A 24812-nucleotide genomic window follows, 5' to 3' on the forward strand; every position below is an offset into this window, starting at 1 on the left:
AACTGGCCTGTAGTTTCCTGCTTTCTGTGTGCCTCCCTTTTTGAATAAAGGAGTTACATACAGAGTGAAGTAACTTGGTACAGGTTAAAACCCTGTCTGCTGGAAAGTTGAGTAATGTAGCTGGAAGGTTAGGGATTACACTCCGTCAAAAGCTAGGAAACCCGAAATAGTAAGACTGTGACCAACCATATTTCACTTGAAGCTGAAGGCTCAAACAGGGTTAGAATCACTAACAGATAGAGTAATGTTAGCTAAGGTAAAACTAGAACAGAAGAGACTTGAATTAGAATTCCAGAGAGAGCGAGAAAGAGCAGAATGAGAGTCAAGAAAGGGAAAATATAAGAGTGTTCCAGAAGGAGAAGGAGAAAAGGGAGTTAAGGTGGCTCAAACAACTAGAGGAATTCCCAGTACACCCAGTGAAGGCACAGCTGCTGACGGAGCTATCCCTAGCTCAGGACCATGTGCTGAGCTCTTAAAGTTCTCCCAGTCCATTCTAAAGTTCAATGAGGAGGATATGGCAGCACTTTTCGTTACTTTTAAAAAGTTTTCAAAGCAACTGCAATGACCGTCAGAGTACTGGATGCTGTTTTTACAAAATAAAATGACAGGAAAGATGAAAGTTCATCAGATTATGAGCGGACTGAAAATGCTATCCTGGCCCATATGAGATAGTACTGGAGCTGGACCAGCAGAAATTCAGAATCTTTGGAAAGCAGCTTGACTAAACCTACCTGGCGTTTGAAAGAGTTAAGCAATTTCGGAACATTGGAACATAGGAGCAGCAGTAGGACATCGAGCCTGTTCCACCATTCAAGATGATAATAGCTGATCATCCACTTCTATGCCTTTTTCCGACACAATCCCCATTTCCCTTTATGTCACTGGTATTTAGGCCGAGGCATTGAGGAACAGAGTCGGGACGTCATGTTACAGTTGTGCATAACTTGGTTAGGATGCATTTGGAGTATTGTGGGCAGTTCTGGTCGTCACACTACACAAAAGATGTGATTAAGCTAGAGAGGGTGCAGAAAAGATTCACAAGGATGTTGCCTGGTTTGAAGGGATTGAGTTATAAAGAGAGACTGGATAGGCTGGGTCTGATTTCCCTGGAACGAAGGAGGCTGAGAGGAGACATGATAGAGGTATATAAAATTATGAGAGGCATAGATAGGGGAGATAGCCAGAGTCTGTTTCCCATGGTAGGGGTGACTAAAACTAGAGGGCATAGATTTAACGTGAGAGGGAGGAGGTTTAAAGGGATCAAAGGGGTAAATGTATCACACAAAGAATAGTGGGAATGAACTGTCTGAGGATGTGGTGGAGACAGGAACAGTAGTGACATTTAAGAGGCATCTGGACAGGTACTTGAATGAGCAAGGCATAGAGGGATATGGAATTAATGCAAGCAGTTGGGATTAGTATGGATCAGCATCATAGTCAGCCCGGACGCGGACGGCCGAATGGCCTGTTTCTATGCTGTACTACTCTATGACTCCATTTATAAATCTGTTAATATCTGCTTTAAACATACTCAATGACTGAGCTTCCACAGCCCTCTGGGGTAGAGAATTCCAAAGATTCACAACCCTCTGAGAAAAGTCATTTCTCCTCATCTCTGTCCTAAGTGGATTTCCACTTATTTTGAAATTATTTCCCCTGGTTCTAGACTCCCCAACCAGCGGAAACATGTTAGCTGCATCTACCCTGTCTATCACTTTCAGTATTTTGTAGGTTTCAATAAAATCACCTCTCATTCTTCGAAACTCTAGAAAATGCAGGCCCAGTTTCCCCAATCTCTCTTCATGGGACGGTCCCGCCATCTCGGGAACAAGTTTGATGAACCGTCATTGCACTCCCTCTATGATCATAACATCCTTCCGCAGGTAAGGGGACCAAAACTGAACACATTACTCCAGGGGCAGTCTAACCAAGTTTCCATACAATTGCAGCAAAACGTCACTACTACTGCACTCAAATCCACTTCAATAAAGGCTAACATACCATTAGTCTTCCTAATTGCTTTCTGCACCTGCATGTTTGTTTTCAGTGACTTATTGACGAGGACATCCAGGTCCCTTCGTACAACTACACTTTCTAATTGTCTTACCGTTTAAGAAATACTCTGCACATCTGTTCCTGCTACCGAAGTGGATAACCTCACATTTTTCCACATTATATTTCAACTGCCATGTTCTTGCCCACTCACTACGGCTGTCCAAATCCCCTTGAAGCCGCTTTGCATCTTCCTCATCAACACTCATTCCCATCTAGTTTACTGGCATCGAAAACCTGGAAATATTACACTGGTCCCCACATCCAAGTCATTGATACGTATTGTGAACTGCCGGGGCCCAAGCACTGATCCCTATAGTACCCCGCTAGTCACAGCCTTCCAAGGCAAGAATTGCCCATTTATTCCTACTCTCTGCTTTCTGCCTGTTATCTAATCCTTAATCCATGCCAGTACATTATCTCCTATCCCATGTGCTTCAATTTTACTAACCAACCTCCTGTCGGGGACTTTATCAAAAGCTTTCTGAAAATCCAAGTATACCACGTCCACCGAATTCCCTTTATCAATTCTGTGAGCAACATCCTCAAAAAACTCCAACAGATTCGTCAAACATTGTTTCCCGTTTATATATCCATGTTGACTCTGCCTAATCAGATCCATTTATCACATTCTTTAGAATAGAGTATAGCTTGTTCCAAGCGACTGATGTAAGGCTAACATGTCTGTAGTGCCCTGTTTTCTCTCTCCCTCCATTCTTAAATACTGGGGAGACATTTTCTATCTTCTAATCAACAGGTACAGTTCCAAAATCTACAGAATATTGAAAGCTATTCACCAATGCATCCACTATTTCCAAAGCTACCTCTTTCAACACTCTGGGATGTAGAATATCAGGACCTGGGGACTTGTCAACCTTCAGCTGCATTAATTCCTCCAAGTCAACCTTCTTACTTATACTAATTTCATCAATTTCCTCATTCACCCGAATCCCTTGGATCTCTAATTCTGGGAGATTTCTTGTATCTTCCTCAGTGAAGACAGACACAAAGTAATCATTTAGCTTCTCTGCCATTTCTCTATTCCCCATTATAAATTCTCCTGACACTGCCTGTAATGGACCCACATTTGTCTTAGCGAAACGTTTCTTTTTCACGTATCTATAGAAGATTTTACAGTCCATTTTTGTGTTTGTTTTTGGCCAGTGATATGAGCGCTCAAGATAGAGCCCACATATGAAACCCTCAGAGCAGTGATCCCCCTCGAGGAGTTCACAAACTCGCCCCCCTCCCAGTAAAACCCACATAGAGGGACAGAAGGTTCAAAGGTATTCTGGCTGATGAATTTTCCCATGTACACAAAGCTTTAACCCCAGAGGAAAACCCATTCCTCGTCACCCCAAAGATCCGAGAATAAAAGGTGGAAGGGAGATCGGAGCCCGAGCAGCCATGGGCAAGAAGCGGGACACACAAGGGTTCATCCTCAGGCCAAATAGGTGCTGAGAGCAGGAGTAATGGCTGAAGATCTGCGTGTTTCCACTGTAATAAGGCAGATCACCATCGAGTTGACTAATGGAAGTGACGGGGAAAACCTGTAGGATTATTCAGAGTCCACCAGATCAGTGCTGGAAAACGGGCCCTGATGGAAAGCACAGCAGGTCAGGCTGTGCCTTTAACTGTAACGGTCAGACACAGTAACCCCACCACAGAGAGTGCGGGAAAACTTAACAAAATCCCTGAGAGTTACCAGGAATTTGTATTCCAAGGAAAAGTGACCCCATACCCCTCGAGTGGGGCAAGCAAACCCATAGTCATACTGAGGGATACAGGCGCCAAACAAACCCTTCTGCTGGGAAAGGACCTTTACCCGAGAGAGTGCAGTGAATGCTAGAGTGTTAGTGAATGGTATCGGAAGATGATATATGACCATACCTGCATATCCACTGCTCTTGGAATGTGACCCAGTTTCAAGACCGGTAACCATGAGGATTGTACCTAGTTTACCGGTGGAGGGGTCGATCAGCTCCTGGGTAATTATCTGACAGGGGAAAAGGTGGCAGCTTCCCCAGTAGCTCTGGGGCGACCGAAAGAGGTCAGGGAGACAGAGCAGTTACAGGGGAAGGTCCCTGGCACTCTCACTGATTGTGTGGTGAATCGGTCCATGGACAAACAATCCCCTGAACTGACACTGCAGACGGATGACCCTACTGTCTGGTTATCTGAAACCTTCTTTGGGAAGTTAGAGGACCCAAAGGATGTGTTAAACAGATCGTCCTTAGTTGAGGCTCAACCACCTGACCCAGTGTTAAAAAAGGCACAGAGTGTCCAAACCAAAACTGAAGCAGAGGGAGTTGCAGAGTGTTACTATTTAAATAATGAGGTGCGAATGAGGAAGTGGAGACCACCTCACAGACCTGCGGATGAAGAGTGCACAGTGCTTCACCAGATACGGATGCCGCTGAGGTACTTTAGAACATAGAACATTACAGCGCAGTACAGGCCCTTCGGCCCTCGATGTTGCGCCGACCTGTGAAACCATCTGACCTACACTATTCCATTTTCATCCATATGTCTATCCAATGACCACTTAAATGCCCTTAAAGTTGGCGAGTCCACTACTGTTGCAGGCAGGGCGTTCCACCCCCCTACTACTCTCTGAGTAAAGAAACTACCTCTAACATCTGTCCTATATCTATCACCCCTCAACTTAAAGCTATGTCCCCTCGTGTTTGCCATCACCATCCGAAGAAAAAGACTCTCACTATCCACCCTATCTAACCCTCTGATTATCTTATATGTCTCTATTAAGTCACGTCTCCTCCTCCTACTCTCCAACGAAAACAACCTCAAGTCCCTCAGCCTTTCCTCGTAAGACCTTCCCTCCATACCAGGCAACATCCTAGTAAATCTCCTCTGCACCCTTTCCAAAGCTTCCACATCCTTCCTATAATGTGGTGACCACAACTGCACGCAATACTCCAAGTGCGGCCTCACCAGAGTTTTGTACAGCTGCAGCATGACCTCGTGGCTCCGAAACTCGATCCCCCTACTAATAAAAGCTAACACACCATATGCCTTCTTCACAGCCCTATTACCCTGGGTGGCAGCTTTCAGAGATTTATGTACCTGGACACCAAGATCTCTCTGCTCATCTACACTACCAAGAATCTTCCCATTAGCCCAGTACTCTGCATTCATGTTACTCCTTCCGAAGTGAATCACCTCACACGTTTCCGCATTCAACTCCATTTGCCATCTCTCAGCCCAGCTCTGCAGCCTATCTACGTCCCTCTGTAACCGACAACAGCCTTCAGCACTATCCACAACTCCACCGACATTCGTGTTATCCGCAAATTTACTAACCCACCCTTCGACACCCTCATCCAGGTCATTTATAAAAATGACAAACAGCAGTGGCCCCAAAACAGATCATTGCGGTACAGCACTAGTAACTAAACTCAAGGATGAACATTTGCCATCAACCACCACCCTCTGTCTTCTTTCAGCTAGCCAATTTCTGATCGAAAGCACTAAATCACCTTCAATCCCATACTTCCGTATTTTCTGCAATAGCCTACCGTGGGGAATCTTATCAAACGCCTTACTGAAATCCATATACACCACATCCACGGCTTTACCCTCATCCACCTGTTTGGTCACCTTGTCAAAAAACTCAATAAGGTTTGTGAGGCACGACCTACCCTTCACAAAACCGTGCTGACTATCTCTAATGAACTTATTCTTTTCAAGATGATTATAAATCCTATCTCTTATAACCTTTTCCAACATTTTACCCACAACCGAAGTAAGGCTCACAGGTCTATAATTACCAGGGCTGTCTCTACTCCCTTTCTTGAACAAGGGGACAACATTTGCTATCCTCCAGTCTTCCGGCACGATTGCTGTCGACAATGACGACATAAAGATCAAGGTCAAAGGCTCTGCAATCTCCTCCCGAGCTTCCGAGAGAATCCGAGGATAAATCCCATCTGGCCCAGGGGACTTATCTATTTTCACACTTTCCAAAATTGCTAAAACCTCCTCCTTGTGAACCTCAATCCCATCTAGCCTAATAGTCTGTATCTCAGTATTCTCCTCGACAACATCTTCTTTCTCTACTGTAAATACTGACGAAAAATAATCATTTAACGCTTCCCCTATCTCCTCTGATTCCACACACAACTTCCCACTACTATCCTTGATTGGCCCTAACCTATCTCTAGTCATTCTTTTATTCCTGATATACCTATAGAAAGCCTTAGGGTTTTCCTTGATCCTATCCGCCAATGACTTCTCGTGTCCTCTCCTTGCTCTCCCTTTAGATCCTTCCTGGCTAGCTTGTAACTCTCAAGCGCCCTAACTGAGCCTTCACGTCTCATCCTAACATAAGCCTTCTTCTTCCTCTTGACAAGCGCTTCAACTTCTTTAGTAAACCATGGCTCCCTCGCTCGACAACTTCCTCCCTGCCTGACAGGTACATACATATCAAGGACACGCAGTAGCTGCTCCCTGAATAAGCTCCACATTTCGATTGTGCCCATCCCCTGCAGTTTCCTTCCCCATCCTACGCATCCTAAATCTTGCCTAATCGCATCATAATTTCCTTTCCCCCAGCTATAATTCTTGCCCTGCTGTATATACCTGTCCCTGCCCATCGCTAAGGTAAACCTAACCGAATTGTGATCACTATCACCAAAGTGCTCACCTACATCTAAATCTAACACCTGGCCGGGTTCATTACCCAGTACCAAATCCAATGTGGCATCGCCCCTGGTTGGCCTGTCTACATACTGTGTCAGAAAACCCTCCTGCACACACTGGACAAAAACTGACCCATCTAAAGTACTCGAACTATAGTATTTCCAGTCAATATTTGGAAAGTTAAAGTCCCCCATAACAACTACCCTGTTACTCTCGCTCCTGTCGAGAATCATCTTCGCTATCCTTTCCTCTACATCTCTGGAACTATTCGGAGGTCTACAGAAAACTCCCAACGGGTGACCTCTCCTCTCCTGTTTCTAACCTCGGCCCATACTACCTCAGTAGACGAGTCATCAAATGTCCTTTCTGCCGCTGTAATACTCTCCTTGATTAACAATGCCACACCCGCGCCCCCCCCCCCACCCGCCCCTCTTTTACCATCTTCTCTGTTCTTACTGAAACATCTAAATCCCAGAACCTGCAACATCCATTCCTGTCTCTGCTTTACCCAAGTCTCCGAAATGGCCACAACATCGAGATCCCAGGTACCAGCCCATGCTGCAATCTCACCCACCTTATTCCGGATGCTCCAGGCGTCAACCAAGTTCTTGCTTGCCAGTGCCCTTTAAGAAATATTAAGAATGGCCCACGAACTTCCAATGACTGGACATGTCAGTATATGAAAAATCGAAGCCTGCATAAGACAGCATCTTCACTGGCCACAACTCCACATAGATGTGGTGGAATTCTGCAAAACTAGTCACATGTGTCAGGTCGTGGAGAAGCCCCAAACTGCAATAAAACCTTCACTCCTATTTGCCATACCAGCTTTTGGGGAACCCTTCAGCAGAATGCTGGTGGATTGTGTGGGACACCTGCTGAAAACAAACGGGATTACCAGTATCTTCTCACCATTATGGATGTGGTGACCCGATTCCCAGAGGCCATTCTCCCGAAGAACTATCTCTGCCAAGGTAGTGGTGGAGGGGCTAACCCAATTCTTTACCCGATATGGGCTGCCTGCTGAGATCCAGATGGAACAGGGCACACATTTTATATCAAGTATTTTTGAAAAGGAAATCTGGACATAACCCAGTGCAAGTCCTCAGCCTACCACCCACAGTCACAAGGGGCTTTGGAGCCGCACCACCAGACCCTAAAGACAATGATCAGGCCATACTGCTATGAGTAACCCCATGACTGGGACAAAGGGCTGGGATTTCTTCTGTTGGTTACCAGGGACTTATCCACTCTGTCCACTGGCTTTAGTCTCTTTGAATTAGTTTATGGACACGAGATGAGAGGTCCTCTTAAACTAATCAAGGGGAGGTTTTTTGGGGCAGAGGGATCAAACTTCCATGTTAGACTACATTTCCTTGCTCCGGGAGTGGCTCACGAGAGCCTGTGCCTTGGCTCAGTAACACCGTGAGACCTCCCAGGCAGCTATGAAAAGGTAATCAGACTGAAATGCCGAGGCTGGAACATTTCAGGACAGAGACCATGTATTGTTACTACTCCCACTGCAGGGTGAATCCCTGAAATCCCGGTTCAGTGGTCCATATCGAGTGGCAAAAGGAATAGTCAGGTAAATTATTTAATTGACACCCCAGACCAAAGGAAAAAAGCAAAGGATTTGGAGGGGACAGACATGCACAGATCTGTCAGACAGTCAAAAGGGGAGGATTGAGAAGCACAGTGAGGACAGGTTAGAAGAGGTCCATGAGGATTCACAACTGGAATCCCCTAGTCTCCGATTAGCCAACCCTGAAATGTTAGATAAATTAGACCACACGCTCTCCTCTTTAAATACAACCCAAAAAGGCAACCTAAAAAGGCTGCAAACAGCATTTAAAGAAAGCTGCAAGGGCAAGGTAAGTTCCAAAATAGGCAAGCCGATGGTGAGGGAGATGCCTCACCTAGTCGAAGTGCCGCAGTAGAGTGAAGTGAAAGCTGGACAGACACTTGCGAGCACTAATGTCCCAGAGGACATAGGGCAGATCAGAAAAAAATGATGCTCCCTATAGTAAAGGGAAAAGTGAGGGCAAAACACCCTAAAATAAATAGCATTTGTGTACCTCACCAGAAGCTAAAAGTGAGGTCAGTGTGGTTCTACCCACTGAAGAACCCAATGATCAGGTCCCAAACCGAAAGCGAAACAAGCCCAATAAAAGAACCAATTTATTACACATTGTCAGTTCAGGGAGGAAGTTTAGACAGGAACCTGAATGGTGAAAGCTTCATTGCAGGAGAGAAAAAAAAGGTCGAACCCGACACATCATCATCCCAGACAAAACACCAAAAAATTAAATCAGCAAAACTGTAATAGACAATGTCAGCTGCAGTAATTCTAAGATTAATGTTTGAATGTGAGAAGTGATTATTGAGAATTAATGTGTGTTTCCTTCTATTTCTTCTCACAATTCTGTAATAAAATGTTCCTATTATCACATTTCTTTCCATGTGCTGCAGCGGTGTCAAGATAACACAATATGCCCAATGAGGAATTTTAATTCATCGATTAGACACTTACAGTAATCTTTTAATGGAAAAAATCCTGCAGCTAACCTTGAAAAGAATGGCAGCCAAGATAGCCACCGCCATCTTGAAACACCTTTTCACATTCCAGAGGCAACAGGAGACACATGTCTGATGAGCCTGGACCCAAAACATAGGCTTTCTCTTGTTACTGAATTACCTAAGATTACATTCATTAACACGGTATACAAGGACATCCTGACAAATTGACATTAAAAGTGCAAACTCCTCCAAGTGTAAACACTGGTATCCTGAAACATGGGGAGATAGAAGTTCCTAACTTTGAATCTCTTAATAAGGGTCCAGCAAATACAGTGAGGCAGTCAGGGGACCTTCTGTCATCTCTGTGAAAGCTGGGAGTTGCCCCTGGACAAAGACAGACAAGCCAGTAATTCAAACTGTGCAGAAGCAGAAGGGCTGTGTCCCCCTCTCCCTCTCCCTCTCTCCATCTCTCTGTCCAGATAACTTCACAAGTTTGAAAACCACGTGCGGCTGCGGGCCCTCCATTTCTACAGATTACTACAGACAGAGACACCGGGGGAAGAAAGCCACCCGCAAGTCTGCCTCCAAGAAAACCCTGAGCCACGTGGGTCAGCCACAGAGGGCACTTTGACCATCCAAAGAATTCAAGAATATAACTTCAAAGAAAGAACAAAGAACAAAGAAAATTACAGCACTGGAACAGGCTCTTCGGCCCTCCAAGCCTACGTCGATCCAAATCCTCTATCTAAATCTGTCGCCTATTTTCTAAGGGTCTGTATCTCTTTACTTCCTGCCCGTTCATGTATCTGTCCAGATACATCTTAAAAGACGCTATCGTGCCCGAGTCTACCACCTCCGCTGTTAATGCGTTCCATGCACCCACCACCTTCTGCGTAAAGAACTTTCCACGCATATCCCCCCGAAACCTTTCCCCTCTCACTTTGAACTCGTGTCCCCTTGTAATTGAATCCCACACTCTGGGAAAAAGCTTCTTGCTATCCACCCTGTCTATACCTCTCATGATTTTGTACACCTCAATCAGGTCCCACCTCAACCTCCGTCTTTCTAATGAAAATAATCCTAATCTACTCAACCTCTCATCATAGCTAGCGCCCTCCATACCAGGCAACATCCTGGTGAACCTCCTCTGCACCCTCTCCAAAGCATCCACATCCTTTTGGTAATGTGGCGACCAGAACTGCACGCAGTATTCCAAATGTGGCAGAACCAAAGTCCTATACAACTGTAACATGACCTGCCAACTCTTGTACTCAATGCCCCGTCCGATGAAGGAAAGCATGCCATATGCCTTCTTGACCACTCTGTTGACCTGCGTTGCCACCTTCAGGGAACAATGGACCTGAACACCCAAATCTCTCTGTACATCAATTTTCCCCAGGACTTTTCCATTTACTGTATAGTTCACTCTTGAATTGGATCTTCCAAAATGCATCACCTCGCATTTGCCCTGATTGAACTCCATCTGCCATTTCTCTGCCCAACTCTCCATCTATCTATATTCTGCTGTATTCTCTGACAGTCCTCTTCAGTATCTGCTACTCCACCAATCTAAGTGTCGTCTGCAAACTTGCTAATCAGACCACCTATACTTTCCTCCAAATCATTTATGTATATCACAAACAACAGTGGTCCCAGCACGGATCCCTGTGGAACACCACTGGTCATACGTCTCCATTTTGAGAAACTCCCTTCCACTGCTACTCTCTGTCTCCTGTTGCCCAGCCAGTTCTTTATCCATCTAGCTAGTACACCTTGGACCCCATGCGCCGTCACTTGCTCCATCAGCCTACCATGGGGAACCTTATCAAACGCCTTACTGAAGTCCATGTGTATGACATCGACAGCCCTTCCCTCATCAATCAACTTTGTCACTTCCTCAAAGAATTCTATTAAGTTGGTAAGACAGGATATTCCCTGCACAAAACCATGTTTCCTATCACTGATAAGCCAATTTTCTTCCAGATGAGAATAGATCCAATCCCTAGGTATCTTCTCCAGCAGCTTCCCTACCACTGACGACAGGCTCACCGGTCTATAATTACCTGGATTTTCCCTGCTACCCTTCTTAAGCAAGGGGACAACATTAGTAATTCTCTAGTCCTCCTGGACCTCACCCGTGTTTAAGGATGTTGCAAAGGTATCTGTTAAGGCCCCAACTATTTCCTCTCTCGCTTCCCTTGGTAACCTGGGATAGATCCCATCCGGACCTGGGGACTTGTCCACCTGAATGCCTTTTTGAATACCCAACACTTCCTCCCTCCTTATGCCGACCTAACCTGGAGTAATCAAACATCTGTCCCTAACCTCAACATCCGTCATGTCCCTCTCCTCGGTGAATACCGATGCAAATTACTCGTTTAGAATCTCACCCATTTTCTCTGACTCCACGCATAACTTTCCTGCTTTGTCCTTGAGTGGGCCAATCCTTTCTCTAGATACCCTCTTTCTCCTTATATATGAATAAAATGCTTTGGGATTTTCCTTAACCCTGTTTGCTAAAGATATTTCATGACCCCTTTTAGCCCTCTTAATTCCTCGTTTCAGATTGCGCCTACAATCCCGGTATTCTTCCAAATCTTCGTCTTTCTTCAGCCGCCTAGACCTTATGTATGCTTCCTTTTTCCTCTTAGCTAGTCTCACAATTTCACCTGTCATCCATGGTTCCCTAATCTTGCCATTTCTATCCCTCATTTTCACAAGAACATGTCTCTCCTGCACGCTAATCAACCTCTCTTTAAAAGCCTCCCACATATCACATGTGGATTTACCTTCAAACAGCTGCTCCCAATCTACATTCCCCAGCTCCTGCCGAATTTTGGTTTAGTTGGCCTTCCCCCAATTTAGCAATCTTCCTTTAGGACCACTCTTGTCTTTGTCCATGAGTATTTTAAAGCTTACGGAATTGTGATCACTATTCCCAAACTAGTCCCTTACTGAAACGTCAACCACCTGGCCTGGCTCATTTCCCAACACCAGGTCCAGTAAGGCCCCTTCCCGAGTTGGACTATTTACATACTGCTCTGGAAAACCCTCCTGGATGCTCCTTACAAATTCTGCTCCATCTAGACCTCTAACATTAAGTGAATCCCAATCAATGTTGGGAAAATTAAAATCTCCTATCACCACCACCCTGTTGCTCCTACAGCTTTCCATAATCTGTTTACATATTTGTACCTCTATCTCACGCTCGCTGTTGGGTGGCCTGTAGTACAGCCCCAACATTGTTACCGCACCCTTCCTATTTCTGTGCTCTGCCCATATTGCCTCACTGCTCGAGTCCTCCATAGTGCCTTCCTTCAGCACAGCTGTGATATCCTCTTTGACCAGTAATGCAACTCCTCCACCCCTTTTACCTCCCTCTCTATCCCGCCTGAAGCATCGGTATCCTGGGATATTTCGTTGCCAATCATGCTCTTCCCTTAAGCAAGTCTCAGTAATAGCAACAACAACATACTCCCAGGTACTAATCCAAGCCCTAAGTTCATCTGCCTTCCCTACTACACTTCTTGCATTAAAACAAATACACCTCAGACCACCAGTCCCTTTGCTTTCATCATCTGCTCCCTGCCTACTCTTTCCCTTAGTCACGCTGACTTCATTATCTAGTTCCTTACAGGCTTTAGTTACTGCATCCTTACTCTCCACTGACCTTTGTAGAACATTACAGCGCAGTACAGGCCCTTCGGCCCTCGATGTTGCGCCGACCTGTGAAACCATCTGACCTACACTATTCCATTTTCATCCATATGTCTATCCAATGACCACTTAAATGCCCTTAAAGTTGGCTAATCTACTACTGCTGCAGGCAGGGCGTTCCACGCCCTTACTACTCTCTGAGTAAAGAAACTACCTCTCACATCTGTCCTATATCTATCACCCCTCAACTTGAAGCTATGTCCACTCGTGTTTGCCATCACCATCCGAGGAAAAAGACGCTCACTATCCACCCTATCTAACCCTCTGATTATCTTATATGTCTCTATTAAGTCACCTCTCCTCCTCCTTCCCTCCAACGAAAACAACCTCAAGTCCCTCAGCCTTTCCTCGTAAGACCTTCCCTCCATACCAGGCAACATCCCAGCAAATCTCCTCTGCACCCTTTCCATAGCTTCCCCATCCTTCCTATAATGCGGTGACCAGAACTGCACGCAATACTCCAGGTGCGGTCTCACCAGAGTTTGGTTCCCATCCCCCTGCCACATTAGTTTAAACCCTCCCCAACAGCGTTAGCAAAAGACTTCAGCCAGAAGACCACCGAATCATCCAACCTCACAGAATGTGTATTTTTTTTTAAATTTATTTAGGACTCCAATCCAATCACAAATCTACTTCTCACTCTGTAATCTATTTGCATGTGATTCTCGTGTGAGTGTTTGCATAAATGTGTGGTGTATTTTTTATGGTTTTATTTAGATACGGTTTAGATTGCTAAGTATAATAAACTCACCTCTTTCCTGTTTAAACTCTAGACAACCTGTCCGATTGGTTCCTTCACCATCACACCAAAGGGAAAAGGGAAAATACTCACTGAGATGATTACCACATCCACTCTCTAGAAAGGGCAAACCCTATTGCGGTCAAATAAGAGGAAGGGCACGAGGAGAGACTGTGACCCCTCTTCACCTGGCTGTAACAATAGGCAGGGTTGGAGATGGAGAGAACACGGGAATGAAGTCAGCTCAGCATTAAATTGCAGAGGTTGTTAACTCCCTGGTTCAGCCTCAGACAATGGCCAGCGAGGGGGATGCAGATCGTGGATGGGGAATATAATTTGCGACAGAAACTGAAGACAATGGTTTCAGTCTGCTCATGATATAAATTACGAGAACACTAAATCATTGAAATATGGCTTATGAATCTAATAGTTGGATTCAGAGACTTACCTGGGACACCAATAATAGCGAGGATGGGTACTTAAATCGATTGAATCATCTTCAGAGCACAAAATATCCGCTCTTGTAATGTTATCCAGTAATAATCTGCAGTGAGCCAGTAAAAGCAAAAGGAGAAACACCTGCTGCCCATTGTTGTAACATCCCAATCTATTGTTCTCAGATTCTGACCCATTGTTGTAACATTCCAATCTATTGTTCTCAGACTCTGACCCATTGTTGCAACATCCCAATCTATTGTTCTCAGACTCTGACCCATTGTTGTAACATTCCAATCTATTGTTCTCAGACTCTGACCCATTGTTGTAACATTCCAATCTATTGTTCTCAGATTCTGATCCATTGTTGTAACATTCCAATCTATTGTTCTCAGACTCTGACCCATTGTTGCAACATTCCAATCTAATTGTTCTCAGATTCGGACCCATTGTTGTAACATCCCAATCTATTGTTCTCAGATTCTGACCCATTGTTGTAACATTCCAATCTATTGTTCTCAGACTCTGACCCATTGTTGCAACATTCCAATCTAATTGTTCTCAGATTCGGACCCATTGTTGTAACATCCCAATCTATTGTTCTCAGATTCTGACCCATTGTTGCAACATTCCAATCTAATTGTTCTCAGATTCGGACCCATTGTTGTAACATCCCAATCTATTGTTCTCAGACTCTGACCCATTGTTGTAACATTCCAATCTATTGTTCTCAGATTCTGATCCATTGTTGTAACATTCCAATCTATTGTTCTCAGACTCTGACCCATTGTTGCAACATTCCAATCTAATTGTTCTCAGATTCGGACCCATTGTTGTAACATCCCAATCTATTGTTCTCAGATTCTGACCCATTGTTGTAACATTCCAATCTATTGTTCTCAGACTCTGACCCATTGTTGCAACATTCCAATCTAATTGTTCTCAGATTCGGACCCATTGTTGTAACATCCCAATCTATTGTTCTCAGATTCTGACCCATTGTTGCAACATTCCAATCTAATTGTTCTCAGATTCGGACCCATTGTTGTAACATCCCAATCTATTGTTCTCAGACTCTGACCCATTGTTGTAACATTCCAATCTATTGTTCTCAGATTCTGACCCATTGTTGTAACATTCCAATCTATTGTTCTCAGATTCTGACCCATTGTTGTAACATTCCAATCTATTGTTCTCAGATTCTGACCCATTGTTGTAACATTCCAATCTATTGTTCTCAGACTCTGACCCATTGTTGCAACATTCCAATCTAATTGTTCTCAGATTCGGACCCATTGTTGTAACATTCCAATCTATTGTTCTCAGATTCTGATCCATTGTTGCAACATTCCAATCTATTGTTCTCAGACTCTGACCCATTGTTGCAACATTCCAATCTAATTGTTCTCAGATTCGGACCCATTGTTGTAACATCCCAATCTATTGTTCTCAGATTCTGACCCATTGTTGCAACATTCCAATCTAATTGTTCTCAGATTCGGACCCATTGTTGTAACATCCCAATCTATTGTTCTCAGACTCTGACCCATTGTTGTAACATCCCAATCTATTGTTCTCAGATTCTGACCCATTGTTGTAACATTCCAATCTATTGTTCTCAGATTCTGACCCATTGTTGTAACATTCCAATCTATTGTTCTCAGATTCTGACCCATTGTTGTAACATTCCAATCTATTCTTCTCAGATTCTGACCCATTGTTGTAACATTCCAATCTATTGTTCTCAGATTCTGACCCATTGTTGTAACATTCCAATCTTTTGTTCTCAGACTCTGACCCATTGTTGTAACATCCCAATCTATTGTTATCAGATTCTGACCCATTGTTGTAACATTCCAATCTATTGTTCTCAGATTCTGATCTATCGTCTCCCTCTCTCTGGAGCTGCTGATCTCTGTTATGTTCCCGCTGACATTATGGGATAATACATTGAAAGGAGCTCCTTATTATTAGACGATGGAAAACCTCCCAGTGACACAATTATGGTCCATGGAGACGGACATTAACTACAGTCACTGAACAAACAGGTTCAGTTAACTCATTACAATCTAAACGTTTTTGTACCACAATAAAGTTGAACATTTATTTGGTCTGGAAAGGATATCTGAGGTTTAATGAGGAAAGGAATTGTGGAAACACAGCGGCACTGGCCAGAATCTTCGAATCCTCCTTTGATATGGGATTGGTGACAGAGGACTGGAAGGCTGTAAATGTTACACCCTATTTAAAAAGAGGAGAGGTTGGACAAACCCTGTAACTACTGACCAGTCAGTCTAATGTTGATAGTTGGAAACTTCTGGAGTCCGTAACCCAGCACAAAGTATTTCTTGCCTGTAAAATCATGGTTAATAAATGACAAGCAGCATAGATAGGTTAATGGAAAATCATTTTCTAATCTTGATCGAGTTCGTTGAGGACGTAACTGTGAGTGTTAATGAGAATAGCGTGTTTCGTGTAATGGGATCACAGAATCATAGTAAGGTTAAGGCACAGTAAGAGGCCAGTTGGAACGTTATTGCTGTGCCAGCCGATAAACGATCCACTATTCTAATCCCACCATCCAGCATTTGGCCAATAATCCTGCAGATTGTGGCACCTGAGCTGCATATTCCAGACTCCTTCTGAATGGGTTGAGTGTCCCTGCCTCAACTACCCTTTCAGGCAGTGAGTTTTAGACTCACACCAAAGCAGGGGTCCCAGTCCTGAGCCTTGCAGAACGCCGCTGGAAACATCCCTCCTGACTCTAAAATACCCGTCAACAATTACCCTTTGTTTCCTGCCACTGAGCCAATTTCCTATTTCTGGGTGAACAGGTGTTTCCTCAACTTCCCTCTAATCTTTCCATCAATCATTTTAAATCTATGCCCCCTCATCACTGATCTCTCTGCTAATGTGATTAGACCCTTCACCTCCACTCTATCCAGGCCCCTAAAAATATATACATTTCAATCAGATCTCCCCTCAGCCTTCTCTGTTCCAAGAAGAACAACCCCAGCCTATCCAATCATTCCACATAGCTGCATTTTTCCAGTCCTGGCAACATCCTCGTAAATCTCCTCTGTGCCCTCTCTAGTGCAATTACATCCTTTCTGTAATGAGGTGTCCAGAACTGCACAAAATATTCATGTTATGGTCTACCCAAAGAGTTATACAGTTCCAGCATAACCTCCCTGATTTGTATTCTATACCTCGGCTAATAAAGGAAAGGATTCCGTATGCCTTCTTAACCACCTAATCAACCTGTCCTGCTACTTCGGGGATCTGTGGACATTGACTCCAAAGTTCCCTCACTTCCTCTGCACGTCCCAGTATTTTCCCATTAATCGTGCATCCCTTTGCTTTGTTTGAACTCCTCAATTTGCATCGCCTCATGAATCCCATTTGCCACTTTTCTGCCATCGATATCTTCCTGCAACCTACAGCAATCCTCCTCGCTATCTACCACACGGCAAATCTGTGTGTCATCTACAAACCTCTTGATCATGCTTCTACATTTACGTCCAAGTCATTAATATATACCACAAAAAGCAGGGGACTCAGTCCTGAGCCCTAATGGAACACCATTGGAAACAGTCCAAAGGTCTGTCTGAAACAGTCCCGGGTTCCGAAGAAGGGTCACTGACCCGAAACGTTAACTCTGCTTTTCTTTCCACAGATGCTGCCAGACCTGCTGAGTGATTCCAGCATTTCTTGTTTTTGTTTCAGATTTCCAGCATCCGCAGTATTTTGCTTTTATTATATTGGAAGCAGCCCTCCAGTCAATAAAACACCCATCAACAATTGCCCTTTGTTTCCTGCCAATGAGCCAATTTTGTATCATCCTTGCTGTATTTCCCTGGATTCCATGGGATTTTATTTTTTTTAACCAGTCTGCCATGTGGGACCTTGTCAAAAGCCTTGCTTAAATCCATGTAGACCACATGAACTGCACTACCCTCATCTATCTTCCTTGTTACTTCTTCAAAAAATTCAATCAAGTTGGTCAAACTAGAGCGTCCCTTAACAAATCCATGCTGACTATCCTTGATGAGCCTGTGCCTTTCTAAGAGACAGTTTATCTTGTCTCGCAGAATAGATTCCAATAATTTGCCCACTACTGAGGTTAGACTGACAGGACTGTAATTTTTCATTCTAACACTGGGGTCCTTTATAAACAGAGGTCCAATGTTAACAGGACTCCAATCCTCTGGCACCACACCTGTACCCAGTGAGGACTGGAAAATTATGGTCAGACCCTCTGCTATTTCTTCTCTTGCTTCTTTTAACAGCATAGGATGCATTTTATCTGGATCTGGTGACTTATCAACTTTCAAGGATGCTAATCCCATTAATACTTCCTCTCTCCCTAAGTATATCACATCAAATACTTCATATTCCTCCTCCGTAGCTACAATATCTGCATCATACCCCTCTTTTGCAACGTGAAACACGAAGTATTCATTAAGAACCATACCAACATCTTCAACCCCTGCACATGCATATGCAATTATGTATATACACTTTTGTTTACAGACTTTCTAAAGGCCTGTGATCAAATGGCATTTCATAGACCTGTTATGAAAGATGGAACACATGGATTAATGTGACAGTGATAGTGTGGATATGACACTGACTCAGGGACAGAAGGCAGAGAGAAGTAGTGAACAGACATTGTTCAGACTGGTGGAGGAGGGGGAGTATACAGTGCAATTTCTCAGGGGTCAGTATTAGAACCAGTATTCTTCCTGACATATAGATAAATAGATACATGACAAAGACTTACGTGTGAAGAGCAGAGTCTCAACATTTGCATAAGGCAGGAAACTTATAAATGTCGTAACCAGCGTGAAGGATCGTAGCCACTTCAGGAGGACATGGACAGTCAGATGGTGAAATGAGAATACACATGGTGAATGAAATTTAACACATAGAATTGGGGAAGTGATTATTTTGTGAGGGAGAATAAGGGGAGTGAATAGAAACTAAACTGCACCATTTAAAAGATGGTACCGGAGCACAGAGACTGGGTGCGTATGTACACAAATCTTCAATGGTGGCTGGATAAGTTCTGATGATTTTAAAAAGGCATCCGGGATCCTTAGCTTTCTAACTAGAAGCAAAGAATTTTTAAAAACCACAAGAACATTCTGCTAAGACTAGATAAATGAATGTTTAAGCCTCATCTGGAATATTGTGCCCCATTCTGGACACCACACTTTATGAAGATTCCAAAGCCTTGGAGATGGTACCTCGGTGATATACTAGAATGGTAACAGGGATGAGGGAGTTCAGTTATGGGGAGAGAAGCTGGGATTGTTCTCCTTAGAGCAGAGAAGCTAAAAGGGAGATTTAATAGAGGGGCTGAAAATGATGATGTGTTTTGCTAGAATAAATAAAGAGAATCTGGTTTGACTGGATGAAGGGTAAGTAACCAGAGAAAACAGTTTAATGTTGATTAACAAACAAACAGGAGAGATGAGGAGATTTTCATTTCTTTACACAGCTAGTGTTTATGATTTGGAATTCACTTCCTGAAAGGGTTGTGGAAGCAGATTTAACAGAAACATTCAAAAGGGAATTGGATCAGTATTAACATGGTGATTTACTGGACTGGGAGAAAAGAACAGGGGAGAGGAATAATTGAAAATTTCCTTCAAACAGCTGGAACTGGGACGATTTGTTAAATGGTCTTCTCCTGTGCTGTGTAATTCTCTGACTGTCTGATAACAAAAACCATTGAGTACGTATCTCATGTGTACAATTGACATTCAGCAGTTTTTAATCCCGAGATTAATTGTTACTTGTTTTCTGATGAAGACAACAGCAGAAAGGCAAACACAAGGGGCTGGTGAGGTATATTGTTTCGACAATTTGTTTATTGGGTTATGACGTCTCACTCTGATCACAGACCTCGCCTGGTTTCAATCGGTCATTTACAAACTCATTGATTTTATTCCTATTTTATTTCCTGTCTATTTGTTCTCAGGATATGGGTGATACTGACAAGGCCAGCATTGCTTCCCCATCCCTGGTTACCATGAGAAAATGGTGAATCTTGAACCACTGCAGTCCCTGTGGTTCTAACAAACAAAATAACATTTAGTATTTTGATGAGGCAGTTTCATCACTGGACAGTTCAGAATGAGTTAGGTTTGAACATGAGGATGAGAGTTTTAAAATCAAGATGTTGCCAGAGCAGGGGCCAATGCAGGTCAACGAGCACTGGAGTGATGGATGAACGGGACTTGCTTTGAGTTTAGATACAGGCAGCAGCGTTTTAGATGAACAAATATCTGTGGCAGAGTCAGTACAGGTTAGATGCAGAGTAAAGCTCACTCTACACTGTCCCCATCAAACACTGCCATGACAGGTACAGCACGGCTTAGATCCAGAATAAAGCTCACTCTACACTGTCCCCCATTAAATACTCCCAGGACAGGGACAGCACTGGGGTTGGCTGCTGCCTAATTGGAGGTGCTGAATAGTTAACGAGGTTCAGCTGACTGTGGCTGTGTGAAGAGGCTGGAAGCTGTGTGACTGCTGCAAGAGGGAGAAACTGAGATTGAAGGAAAGGTTTTTCCACATTGTCAACATGAGTCTGGGGAAAGAGGCTGGGAGATGAGCTAATTAGATAGCTCTATCAAATAGACAGTACTGACGCAATGGGCCGAATAGCCTCTTTCTGTGCTGCGCCAATCTCTAATTCTATGAGCAAGAGACAGAGAGTGAAGTGAGTGAGGGAGAGAGAGAAAAAAACGTGAACGAGGGAAAGGTCAATCGGAAGTACGAACAAATCGTGTTTGCATCACTTTTTCAACAGAGGAGTCATGATTTGCCCGTCCCCGTTCCTGTTGAGACAGGTGACACACAAACATCCTGCTGCCTCCTCATTTCCATGCATTCTACGTACACCACAAAGCGACCAGCGCTGCTGTCTGTCTGCAAGCTTAACAGGGGCCTAACTGTTTGTGAGGCTGGCTCGTGTTTCAGCCAGGCTTCAGCTCTTCAAGGCAGTCTGTCCCTCTTAACGGGAAGTTGTGCTGAATCACAGGAGGCTGCTGTTGCTGATTGGGAATGCTGCAATTGGAGACAAGGCAAATGGAATGCTACGACAGAGAGAGGGCTCTGTTGTTCACGGATGTGGTGTTGGTGGCCTTAGCCATGGTGGGTGACAGAAGGAGAGAGGCCATGTTTTCGTGGAGTGGGCTGGAGACCCTCAAGGAACGTCCTCCGAATGGAATGGGAGCAGGTGGCCAGGGAGATCAATGCAAGAAGTCTGGCCCCGAGGACCTGGCAGCAGAGCCAGAAGAAGTTTAATGAGCTCACACGGGTCACACAATCTCAGTGAATTCATCTTCACATGGCTTCTCCTACCACCAACATCACCAACCTCTCACACTGCTCAATGTACCACACCCCCATCACTCACCCATCAGTAGTCCCTAACACTCAGGACTCACACCTAACATTCACATACTCCATCTCACCTTCACACACATTCCACTTATACCAGCTTCACACCCACCCCTCACTGCCTCCACGTTCCTGCAGCTACTCAACTGTGCCAAGGACATCACCCAAACACAGTGCAACACAATCACTGACATTCTTCCCTCTCTCTTACAGAACATGGTGGCCGACAATCAGAGGAAGCAGCAGTGAACTGGCGGGGACCAGGCAGACCTTCATCCACTGAGCCTGAGGGAGGAGATGGTTCGGCACATCATGGGACCGGCTGTGACAGAGCCCATAGCATCCGGCATCATCGAGAGTATTCAGGATGATGCTATGTTCCGGCCTTATGTCTCTTCTTAACTCCCAACTGCCCCTCGTCCTGCTGTCTGGGATGATGTACATGCTGCAGATGGTGGGACCATGAACTTCCTGCTTTCCATCCCACCCCCAATCCCTCACCCCAGCCCTCCCCCTCTGATTTTATACTTTCCAGTCAGAACCCAAAACTGCCAGCTTCCCAGTCACAGCAGATCCAGGAGACACAGAGAGAGAGAGAGAGAGCAGCACAGCACTTATGGTGAAACCCCATCACTTGGTCTGATACTCATAGTCATCAGATCAAATACTTACACTGTGTGGGCCTTAGAGGCTGGTATAGAGTCGGAATCTGCACATGGTGAGTAACCGAGCACGAGTGAGGTGCAGCCAGGCCAGGGGGAAAGGATAGTCCATGTGTCAGCTCACCGGAGGGCGAGGTCACAAACGAGTTATAATACACAGGACACAGATGTAAACATAGCTGGAACAGCATACAGGAGAATGCTGATCGACATGTACACTGAGATACTTTGTCCATTGACAGGCCTGTTAGACAGTCTCTTATCACTGTCAAGGAACATGGAGGAGTCCGGCTCCAACATGGCACAGGAGCTTGCAATGAGTTTGAAGCCCATGCTTTCCCCTGTGGAAGTGGTCACTAACTCCATGACAGCAGTAGCGGACTTAGCCCTGATACAGTGTCTGGTGAACATTGTCTCAGCTTCCACTGCAGCACAGACAGCAGACACCCAACGTCTCAGTGCTGCAGTGGAAGCTCAGACTGAGGTCATGAGATCCATGTTTGCTGCCATGCAGGATCAGACTGTTGTCATCATGGCTGTGGATCTCAGCGTTCAAAGGGGTTTGCAGGCTCTCACAGCAGTCCAGCAATCTGTGATCCAGTAGACTACTAGGATTACTGATATGTCGCCCCGTGGGAGTGACAGTGTCTCCGTGGAGCGGGAACCTGCTGTCTTCTCTCAGGATGACAGTATTTGTTCTCACTTCACTGTCACTACACGAGTGTCCTTGTTGTTACCCATCAGCCAGCCCTGGCTCCTGCTGTCCATGTCGTGGTGGTGCAGTCTGAATCCGAGGCCACAAGACCCAGAGCTGCTCGAGGACGTCCTGCAAGGCCATCTGCAGTCTCCCCCAGTGAAAGTCAGCTACCTTCCACCAGCCATGCTGCAGTCATTGGGGAAACATTGTGTAGGAGCACTGGGCAAGTCGTGGGAACCCATACGACAGGCACTACAATGGTGAATAGTTCAGTTTTGTTTGTAAAATTGAATACGTTGGATAAAGATGTTAATGAAAAGGTTTTTGTTGGTGTTTTTTCCTGCAGGATGGCGACTAAGGGAACACTGTGATGGAGCGTCTCAGATGGGTGTAATGGTGGAGAATCGGGGATCCATGGTGGGAAAGGGAAGATGTACTGGGCATGCTCACACACCAAATGCACATTAATGGAGTGAGAGATCTTTCAGTTCCTATACCTCTCCCCATTGACATGGGGGCCCCGCAGAGCCACCTACACCACCAGGAATCCCGCTATCCTGACAAAGCCACGGGATCTCTCATCCTGCTTCTCCCTGCTGAGGGAGAAAATGATGACATAGATGGTCACCCTCACCTCCCAGAATTATCAATGGACAAGGCACAGGCTTCGCAACTACTGGTCAGTTAGTGTAACATCAGTGGTGATTAAGGTTTTAGAAACTATAATCAGGGAAAAAGGACAACACACACTTGGAGAGGTTTGTGTTATGTCAGCATTGTCAGCACGGATTTCTAAAAGACAGATCACGCTTGACTGAACTAATTGAATTTATTTGATGAAGTAACAGAGAGGTTTGATGAAGGGAATGTGGTGGATGTTGTATACATGGATTTTATGAAATTATTTGATAAAGTACCACACAAAAGTTTGGCGAACAAAATTGAAGTTAATGCATTAGCATCCAATTGGATCAAATATTGTCAAGGACAGAAAAGTGTGAGTTGTGGGAAATGGTTGTTTTTCAGACTGGAGGATTGTAGACAGTGATGTTCCCCAATGGTCAGTGCTAAGAGCTTGGAATACAGAGTAGAATATCAAAATGTTCCGATCTTGGAGCAGGTGAACAGGAGGATATTGCAAACCGACTGCAACAGGATGTAGATAGGCTGGCAGAATGGACAGAGAAATGGCAGGCGGAATTTAATACAGAGGTGTGTGAGGTGATCTATTTTGTCTGAAAGAATAGGAAGGCAATATAGACTTAATGGCACAGTTCTAAAGATTGTGCAGGAACAGAGAGACCTGGGGCTCCATAGGCATTGATCTTTGAATGTGCCAGGACATATTAGGACAGTGTTTAGCAAAGCATATCAGATCATGGGCTTCATCATTAGAGGCAAAGATACAAAAGGAGGGAAGTTATGCAGAAACTTTATAAAGCTTTGGTTAGGCCCCAACTAGAGAACTAAGTTCAGTTCTGGTCACCACACTTTAGGAAGGATGTGAAGGTCCTTGAGAGGCTGCAGAGGAGATTTACCAGAATGGTTCCAGGGATGGGAGTTTAGTTACAAGGTTAGTTTGGAAAAGATGGAGTTGTTCTCCCTGGAGTAAAGGAGATTGAGAGAGATTTGATAGAGGTGTACAAGATTATGATAGGCTTAGAAAAGATAGACAAGGAAAAACTGTTCCCATCAACTGATAAAATATGGACTAGGGGACACAGATGGAAGGTTTTGGGTAAGAGATGCAGGGGTAATATAAGGAAGAACTTTTTTACACAGTGGATGGTAATGAGTTGAATTCACTGTCCATGAGGGTGGTGGAAGCTGAGACAATCAATGATTTCAAAAGGAAACTGGATGGGCACTTGAAGGAAATGAAATTGCAGGAATACAGGTATTGAGTGGGAGAGTGGGACTG

Source organism: Heterodontus francisci, unplaced genomic scaffold, assembly GCF_036365525.1.
Source record: "Heterodontus francisci isolate sHetFra1 unplaced genomic scaffold, sHetFra1.hap1 HAP1_SCAFFOLD_151, whole genome shotgun sequence".
Classification (NCBI taxonomy): Eukaryota; Metazoa; Chordata; class Chondrichthyes; order Heterodontiformes; family Heterodontidae; genus Heterodontus; species Heterodontus francisci.